Source organism: Ambystoma mexicanum, chromosome 10 (assembly GCF_040938575.1).
Source record: "Ambystoma mexicanum isolate Mex_15411 chromosome 10, UKY_AmexF1_1, whole genome shotgun sequence".
In the NCBI taxonomy this organism is placed as follows: Eukaryota; Metazoa; Chordata; class Amphibia; order Caudata; family Ambystomatidae; genus Ambystoma; species Ambystoma mexicanum.
This window is the reverse complement of record NC_090932.1, coordinates 636,348,279-636,358,656: the sequence shown is the minus strand read 5'-3', so window position 1 is coordinate 636,358,656 and position 10,378 is coordinate 636,348,279.

Below are 10,378 nucleotides of genomic sequence, written 5' to 3'. Positions count from 1 at the left end.
TGGGTGTGGTAAGAGGGGAAAGATGGCTGTGAGTATGATGGGAGGGGCTCATGGGTGGAAGAAGTGGGAACAGGTTCAGCAGGTAAGTCTTTGGTTAGGTTACTGTGGTGTCAGCATGCAGCTCTGATCTGTGCTGTGTGCGACATGGTGGCGTGAGGTGTCCTGAAAGTAGGACATTGTTTTGGTAGTGGTTAGATGGGCACAAATTAATTGTAAAAGCTTGCAATCTAGGTGCCTTTTCATACCATATTCCACCCCTCGCCATAATTTCTTCAATTTCACCACAATAAATGCATGTTTCCTGCACCAAACCACCTTATGTTTTCTAATATAATCACATACAGTGGATCAAAAATATATCTCACTGTAGAGTAATAAACCTCCACATAAAATTGTATTTAATGTACCATATTCCCAATAATTGAACAGTATGTCAAATTTAATTAGAATGATAATGTGCATGTTTCATATAACTTTGTCAGTATAGTGCAGTTTATAAATGAATGTAGTAAAATATAAGGTACATCAAATACCACAATATAAAAAAAAGTTACCTTTTAACTAAGGGTGTATCGAATGGTAGATTTTGTATTTGACCGAAAACCGAATAGTTGGCAGATATATTCAGATGAAGCTGAATACACAGTTGAATAGTAGCCTTTTTTTGTAAATAAAGTTGAACACACAACACACTTTGTAAGGTAAAAACACACTTTAAATATGTATGTCCATTCTTTATTATATTTAACTTTGTTTATAGAGCTTGTTTTTTCAAATCATGAAAATTATAGAAAAGTTCAATAGCAGGGTGATTTATACTTTTGTGTGTTCATAGCTGTCACTTGTTCAGCAAGGCCCAAGTTACCAGGACTAACCCAATAGTAGAGTGCATATGTGCAATCGCTATGAGGGGAGTGACTGGGATGTGGCTACTCATACTTTCAAATGTTCCTTTTGGTCGTGCCCATTCTTTACCTTCTGTTTCCAGCAAGGCACTGAAACACAAAATGAGGGATTAAATCAGCTAGCACCCAGCTGACTACTGAAATGTTCTGAATGCAAACCTTTTGCTGCTAACTCTAGGTTTTCACTTATAATGAGAACAGAGGCATTTCAATACTTTGTTTTCAATGATAGCTGGTGTGTCGTTGTGTTTGCTTGGGTGGGATAGCTCTTGAGGTGTTTGGGGGCATGGAAAAAGGCACCATGTGTAATAGTGAACCCTCAGTTGTTCTCAGAAGAGCCAGCCTATTTGGGATGGATAGTTCTAATTGTCAGATCTACAACTGTCATGATAATGCATGTTTTACTTATGTGTTTCTCTTGTACATCCATTTGGTCCAAAACCTTTAAACTCTAAATGCACATCTTCATGTATTTATTATGCACATATCCCTCTTAATTAACTGTGCCATTTTGAGTGGGCGTTTTCTAATGTTACAGACTGAGAGATGTTGGTTTAAATATTATTTATAATTGTATTTGCAACACTCTCAAACTACTGTGTACTTTCACAACATATTTGACTAGTACCTACCTCACAGGCACACTTGTTTGCAACATAAGAAGGGTGGAAGTTGGCCATGCAAATATTGTAATCTTTATTTTGGTGGTACAAACAGATCTCTACTACAGGCGCACTTTGTTCACCTTGCCACATCACTTGCTTTAGAACCTTTGGCCTGCAGAACCTTTGGATTAGACACACTACCCACTAAGCATGTTTACTGGCATTGGAACCTGCAGAGCACTATGCAACAGTTATCATCCTTCTCCACTGACATACATACTCAGCTGTCCTCACGTTTATCGCCCATCAAATCCTGGATGTCTTCTTACTAACTCACACTTAACACTACAAAAACTGAAGTACTATTTTTCTCTTCTACTACTACCCCCCCACCCATCCCTCCGTTTATATAATGTCCCCCTTTTAAGCTCCCATTGTATCTACTGCCCGAAAATCAGGGACTCTACTTTGACTCTGCTCTGTCTTTGAAACATCACATTTCAATGTCTTCTCGAGCCTGCCACTATCATCTATTCACTATTTGCAAAGTTCGCTCTTTCTTGGCTTTTGATGCAACTCAGATACTGATATCTTCATTAATTTTCTCACATCTTTTCTACTGTTGAACTACACTTTTCGGCCTCCCAACCTCTTGACTTGCTCTCTTAAAATCTGTCTTCAATGCTGCTATTGGTGTACTTTTCGGCTTGACTTCACGTGATTCTATTTCCTATGCGCCTCTCACTCATGTTGGCTTCCCTTTTATGCACAACTCAAATTCAACTTTGTATCCCCTATCTTTAAATCTCCCTACTGTCTTACCCCGGATTACTGCACCTCGCTTGTTTCATTCTATACTCCCTTCCGCTCTCGTCTCTCTAGCGCTCAGTTTTGTTTTGTAGTTCTAGCCCCCTGTGCCCAGTCACACATTTGCACATTTGGTCACCTTGCACCTATGCACTAGAATGGTCTTCCTCTTTCTCTACGTTTTGTCAGTCTATTACTTGTTTCGCAAATCATTGAAATTTCATCTGATCCAGCAGGGTTGATCTCAGGCGTCACTTTTCATTTTTTCAGTGCATAATATTGTACAATTTTTGTTAATACTGTTGCGATGTACAGCGCTTTGGATTAAGGCGCTACATAAGTCCCCAAATAAATTCAAACACAAATACAAAAACTCCCTTAATTTTATTACTTTAACTTGGACCCAGTGGGATTAAAACCTGTACCTTGCAAATTACTCACATAGTTCTTCAGCAACTCAATAAGACCCTGCAGTGAACATCATTTGTCAGTTTCTAGGGACTTCCTAAACTATCGCTTCAGCTAAATGATTTAGAATTGCAAAATACATGTTCCACCAGAGACCACTCTTTGGACAGACAAACCATTGAGCATTCTGTTTTAGCTCCTCAATCCCCCAGATAAAAGGCTTTGTTTGACCATATTCACGACTTGTCTGCTGCCTGCATACAATAAACAATGTGACCGCAGCCTTTGCTTAGTTAACCTATTAAAGACTGAAAATGTCATGGCTGAAGATTTCCAGGAAAACCTACACAGGGTAATTCATAGAATTTCGCACAAAAGTGGTGCACGCGGCTGGCGCACAGTGTCCCCGTGCGATACACTGCGCCAGCCGCGTGCGATAAAATCCATTTCATCGCACAGCGTATTCATGGATTCCAGCCTCCAAAACCAGCCGTGGCGCAGAGTGGTGCAGCGACCCTGCAGCAGCGCCAGTTACGACCCCAAGAACGCCCTCGCGCAAGGAAAAGCCTTCAAAATTCCCAATTCATCGCAAAGGGCTGCGCTAACCCTGGACCAGTTTACAGGGCTGCCAAACAGCAAACGCCAAGCGGGGAACGTGTATTTCAGTGGTTCGCGGGAAGTATCACACGCGATTGTCCTGGGTACGTGTACATCAGGGGTGCGCGTGAAGTAACACACGCGATTCCATCAGGGCACGTGTATTCCAGGGGTGCGTGGGAAGTATCACACGCGATTCCATCAGGGCACGTGTATTCCAGGGGTGCGCAGGAAGTATCACACGCAAAATCAGCAGGGTACGTGTATTTCAGGGGTGCGCGGGAAGTATCACACGCGATTCCATCAGGGTACGTGTATTCCAGGGGTGCAAGGGAAGTATCACACGAGATTCCATCAGGGCACATGTATTCCAGGGGTGCGCGGGAAGTATCACACGCGATTCCATCAGGGCACGTGTATTCCAGGGGTGCGCAGGAAGTATCACACGCAAAATCAGCAGGGTACGTGTATTTCAGGGGTGCGCGGGAAGTATCACACGCAGTTCCATCAGGATACGTGTATTCCAGGGGTGCGCGGGAAGTATCACACGCGATTCCATCAGGGCACGTGTATTCCAGGGGTGCGCAGGAAGTATCACACGCGATTCCATCAGGGCATGTGTATTCCAGGGGTGCGCGGGAAGTATCACACACGATTCCATCAGGGCACGTGTATTCCAGGGGTGCGCGGGAAGTATCACACGCGATTCCATCAGGGCACGTGTATTCCAGGGGTGCGCGGGAAGTATCACACGCGATTCCATCAGGGCACGTGTATTTCAGGGGTGCGCAGGGAGCACTACACGTAAATTGGCCATGTGGGTCCTCCCAGGTGTTCCCTCTACACCCTCCACGGCCCCTGCAGCCAGCCCACACCACAGGGGACCACCCTGCACCCCTGCCCATGTCCCGCAGGCAGCCCATCCACCATGGCCATGCCCCCCAGCCAAGCCACATGTCACCTTGCACTACTGATCAACAACACATGTCTCCCAGCACCCTCACCCCCCAGCACTGTGGGGCACCTGCCAGCAGGCCCCCACACATGTCCAACTCATGTCTCCCAGCACCCCCACCCCCCAGCATCCAGGGGCACCCTCTACCAGGCCCCCACTCATGTCCCCCTGCACCCCCACCCCCCAGCACTGTGGGGCACCCTCCAGCAGGCCCCCACTCATGTCCCCTGCACCCCCACCCCCCTGCATGCAGGGGCACCCTCCACCAGGCCCCCACTCATGTCTCCCTGCATCCCCACCCCCCACCAGTCAGGGCCAACCTCCACCAGGCCCCACTCATGTCTCCCTGCACCCCCACCCCCCTGCATCCAGGGGCACCCTCAACCAGGCCCCCACTCATGTCCAACTCATGTCTCCCTGCACCCCCACCCCCCAGCATCCAGGGGCACCCTCCACCAGGCCCCCACTCATGTCTCCCTGCACCCCCACCCCCCAGCAGTCAGGGGCACCCTCCACCAGGCCCCCACTCATGTCTCCCTGCACCCCCAACCCCCACCAGTCAGGGGCACCCTCCACAAGGCCCCCACTCATGTCTCCCAGCACCCCCACCCTCCACCAGTCAGGGCCAGCCTCCACCAGGCCCCCACTCATGTCTCCCTGCACCCCCACCCCCCTGCATCCAGGGGCACCCTCCACCAGGCCCCCACTCATGTCTCCCAGCACTCCCACCCCCTGCATCCAGGGGCACCCTCCACCAGGCCCCCACTCATGTCTCCCAGCACCCCCACCCCCCTGCATCCAGGGGCTCCCTCCAAAAGGCCCCCACTCATGTCTCCCTGCACCCCCACCCCCCACCAGTCAGGGGCACCCTCCACCAGGCCCCCACTCATGTCCAACTCATGTCTCCCTGCACCCCCACCCCCCAGCATCCAGGGGCACCCTCCACCAGGCCCCCACTCATGTCTACCTGCACCCCCACCCCCCACCAGTCAGGGGCACCCTCCACCAGGCCCCCACTCATGTCTCCCAGCACCCCCACCCCCCACCATTCAGGGCCACCCTCCACCAGGCCCCCCCACTCATGTCTCCCTGCACCCCCACTCCCCTGCATCCAGGGGCACCCTCCACCAGGCCCCCACTCATGTCTCCCAGCACCCCCACCCCCCTGCATCCAGGGGCACCCTCCACCAGGCCCCCACTCATGTCTCCCAGCACCCCCACCCCCTGCATCCAGGGGCACCCTCCACCAGGCCCCCACTCATGTCTCCCAGCACACCCACCCCCCTGCATCCAGGGGCACCCTCCACCAGGCTCCCACTCATGTCTCCCTGCACCCCCACCCCCCACCAGTCAGGGGCACCCTCCACCAGGCCCCCACTCATGTCCCCCTGCACCCCCACCTCCCAGCACTGTGGGGCACCCTCCACCAGCTCCACCAGGCCCCCACTCATGTCTCCCTGCACCCCCACAACCTGCATCCAGGGGCACCCTCCACCAGGCCCCCACTCCTTCCTACCACCCCCCCCAGCAGTGCGATTCGCCTGTGTACGTGTATATCAGGGTTGTGCGTATAGTCCGACACGCGATATCAGCAGGGTACGTGTATTACGGAGTTCACGGGAAATTCCACACGCGATTGCCCTGGTTACGTGTATTTCAGGGTGCGCGGGAAGTTCCACATGCGATTTCAGCAGGGTACGTGTATTCCAAGGTGCGCGGGAAGTTCCACACGCGATTTCAGCAGTGTACGTGTATTCCAAGGTGCGCGGGAAGTTCCATACGCGATTTCAGCAGGGTACGTGTATTCCAAGGTGCAAGTGAAATTCCACACGCGAATCTAGCAGCCTACGTGGATTCCGGGGGTGCCGGGCAGTCCTACACATGAATCCGCTGTGTGGGTCCTCCCAGCTGTTCAACTGACACCCTCCACAGCCCCTGCAGGCGGCCCACACCACAGGGGGCTACCCTGCACATGTCCCGCAGGCAGCCCATCCACCATGCCCATGCCCCCCAGCCAACCCATGTGTCACCTTACACTACTGCCCACCAACGCATGTCTCCCAGCACCCCCACCCACCAGCACTGTGGGGCACCTGCCAGCAGGCCCCCACACATGTCCAACTCATGTCTCCCTGCACCCCCACCCACCACCAGTCAGGGGCACCCTCCACCAGGCCCCCACTCATGTCTCCCTGCACCCCCACCCCCCAGCACTGTGGGGCACCCTCCACCAGGCCCCCACACATGTCCCCCAGCCAACATGTCATCACAATCTAGATCCCTGGCCCTTATGGTCAGCCTCCAAATGCCAAACACCCACCCGAGTATTGCATCCACCCACTAAGAAATGGCAATTGCATGATAGAACCCCAATTGCAAATGAACACATGTCCCTCACATACACACAAGGGGTGTCAGTGAATGTCAAAACCCATATCATGATATGCATGAAACCAATGAGATGATACTACACATTGAAGTTTGAAGAAAAAATATGTATTAAAAGCAACATAAATTGAATCAAAAATAAACAAACAAAAATGGGAATTTAAAAAAAAAAAGCAGCATGTCCGTGAAATAATGTAAAACCACAAATCATAATCCAAAGGAAAGGTGTCCAAAGTCACAGTCCACAAAAGTAAATCCAATGGAAAATTAAAATCAAAAACCATTGCTCCATGGGTAAATCATTAAAAAAAAATGAAAATCCAACAGTCAACTATATACAGATAAACAATCCAGGGTCCATGATCCCAACAGAAGAAATGAAACGTATCTAATAACACTACCTAATAAAAAAAACTATATACAAAAATGTGGCCCATTGTCCAAAAGGTCCAAAAAAAATGCACAACCAAAGGAAACCTAACACTAACTACAGAACTATTTACAAGGGCAGCGGGCTAGTCCGACGGCTCACTTCGGGATGTTCCGGGCCAGGGCATCATCGAACTCCTGCTCAATGTCCCGGAGGCGGTCCTCCTCCATGGCCCGAGGGTCTGCAGGGCCGTCGACATGTTCACCTCCAACTCCCTGCGGATTGCCTCGAGGCACTCGGCCCACCTCAGGGCCCTCCGCATGGAGTTCTCCACCCTGACCATCGTGAGCCGTGCCTCTTCCCCCCGCTGCTGCTCCGCATCTATGGCGTGGCCCAACCGCTGCCACACGGAAGACACTTCCCGTCCTGGGTCCTCCTGCCCTCCGGCCGATGCCTGCCCCTCCGATGTCGAAGGCCCCAAGCCATCATCTCTCCCACCTCGTTGCTGCTGCTGTGCCTCTGCCCGTGCCCTGCCTCCTGCTGCCTGCACATCCTCCACTGGCTGGGGTGCAGTCGTTGATGTGGCCACCCCTGCTGGACGTCCGACTCCCGACTGTGGCAGGGATGCCTCCTCCACCAGCCTGGCCGCACCGTCAGAGGCAGCTCCAGAGGGCACCCAGGTGACTAATGGGTGGGAAGATGGCACGGAGGACGACTGGCGCATAGGGGGTTCAGTTGAGGAGGGGGTCTGAGCAAGCCCCATCAAACGGAGGAATCCGGCCTGGGTGACCTGTCCCAGTAGGCCGACGCGGTCAACGAGCCATTCGAGATGACGTGCAGTCTCCTCATGAAAAGACTGCAGGTCACCTCGCATGGCCCGTTGACGCAACACCACACCAGTCAGGACAGGCTCAACCCGGACCCGGATAGCCATGTCTGCAGGCAGAGGAAGGCCAGTTGTTGTGAGCTCATCCCCTGCCTGAAAACGGGTCTGGACGTAGGCATCCCTGCTGGTGCAAGATGATGCAGTGACAGGATCAGGGACAGGATTGCACACAGGCACCTCCGCGGCGGCCTGTGCTGCCTCCTGTCCCTGGTCCTGCACTGCACCACTAGCATCAGTAGAATCCCTACCTCCAGACCCCGTCTCTGTTGCTTGCACGGCCTCCTCCTCCACCAAACCCCCCAACAACCTGGATGACTCCGTGCCATCTTCCCCCGTTGGGCCCTTTGGGGTCCTAGCTGCCCCTTCTGCTGCCGAGGAGTCCAACTCCGACCTCCGCCTCTTGGAGCTCCCCCCGGCAGCTGCGGCCTGGGACGTGGCACCGGACTCCTCACTCCCCGACGAGATCACAACCTGGGAGGGGAGCCGGGCCTTGCGTCTCCGGCTGGCGGTGCGATCCCCGCCGCTGTGCTCCACAGCACCTTCTCCGCCCTCTTCATCAGTTGACGCTGCAGACAGGGAGAAATAAAACACAAGCATCAGGGCACTGTACAATGGACACATACACACATGACAGTTGTACATGAGTGACATTGGCAAACCTCAGACATGGCATCACAGTCGCCAACACACGTCATTTCAACTTGCACACATGAGCCATACCACAGCCATATCGCAACTGCCAGCACCATCCATACACATACAACAGCATGAGCAGGCAAAGGTGAGCCAGACATCACATGCAACACAGGGAGTGCACTACATGTGCACACACACCACCACACTTGCATGCATGTGTACACCTCAGCCAACTGTCGCAGTGTTCAGATGGGCATCCATGTCACATCTGCCAATCAGGCTTCCACATCCCGCTGTCACATGCATCCATGTTGCATCACTGTTGCACCCTTGTCAAATACACACACATGCACATGTACACAGTGCTGATACATGCAGCTGAAAACAACATCCATGTGTGACATCACGAACATGCCTACTTACATACACATTCATCCAAACATGTGTGCCCACACAACTGCATTTGGCATGCAAGCCTACACACACAAGCACCATCCATGTCTCACACATGACAGCCCTCGCATGTGTTAGCCTCATGGCCCTGTACACCCCCACCCATACTCGGCCCCATACAAACAGATGTGCAACCTGCACACTACTGGCACATCACCACGCGCACAGCTTACAATCATGATGCATGTACACTTACCGCTCGACTCCAGACGGGTCTACCTCTCAAGGACCTGGACGTGGAGCGCTGGGGATATGCGTTCCAGGACCCTCATCTGATCGTCTGACAAGTGGCCGGGGCGCCCCTTAGCATCCGCTGCCTTCAAGAGGCGCCGGGCCTTGTTGAGGGTCCTGGATCTGAAGTCCTCCCAGCGCTTCTTGATATGTTGGAAGTCGCGGACTGCCACCCCCTCCGCGGTGATGGCAGTCACGATGTCTGTCCAGATCCGAGTCCGTCCTTCCTTGTCGGCGCGCACATTTCCGAAGAGGGCATCATACTGCCCCAGGACTTGCTCCACCAGGACACCAACTTCGGTGGCAGTGAAGCTGGTGTCCCTCTGCCTCTCTGGCCGGGGGTTGTCAGTGGTGCCAGATGTTGCAGTGCCTGACATGATAACCCCAGAGGCAGGAGTGGGTGGGCAACTGGGTCCTGGGGCTGGGCTGTGGAGCGATGGAAGTCTTCGGTTCCAGCAGGGGTGGTCACAACAACAGCACCCCTGGCTGATGTGCAGGCAGCAAATGGCGCGAATTCATTGGCCCAAAGGCCAACAGCGCGTATGTGCGTCTGTGACGTGCGTGCGCGGGCGTTTCCCTGTACACGGGTGCATGTTACACGTCCAATGACTGCACGTCAGAGTGTCAGCGCGTGTAATTGGAGGATGGGGCCTTAGCGCGTACACGCGGAAGTGATGCTGGACGTGTGGGCATGTTTAAAAGGTACGTGTAGAATGCCATTTCCTTGTACGTGCTTTTCGTGGAGAGCGAGTGGGTGAAATCTGTACTTCTTGTCGGTTCACACGCGATTTACTTCACGGCATTTCAAGTCCGTACTCCCTGTTACCTCTGACAGCTTTTTCTCTTTTCTTGTCTTTTTCCTGGGCCTGTTTCCTCAAACAGCGTTCACTTCTCCTGTTGTCCTGTCTCCTCAGACAGCGTACAATTCTTCTTTTGGCGGGGGTGTTGCCAACGCGCACACACGCGTATTTTGCACGCGATTTTTCCTGGCAGACGGTGAGTCGCGCACGTATTTGACATCTGTGCTTGCCCCGTGTGTTGCCTACCCCTTCAGAGGTCAGTCTAGGCTGCGTGTGACACCCATACGTTCATTTTTGTGTTTCTGGGTGCCACAGCGTAGTGCAGGGTTTTTCTCCA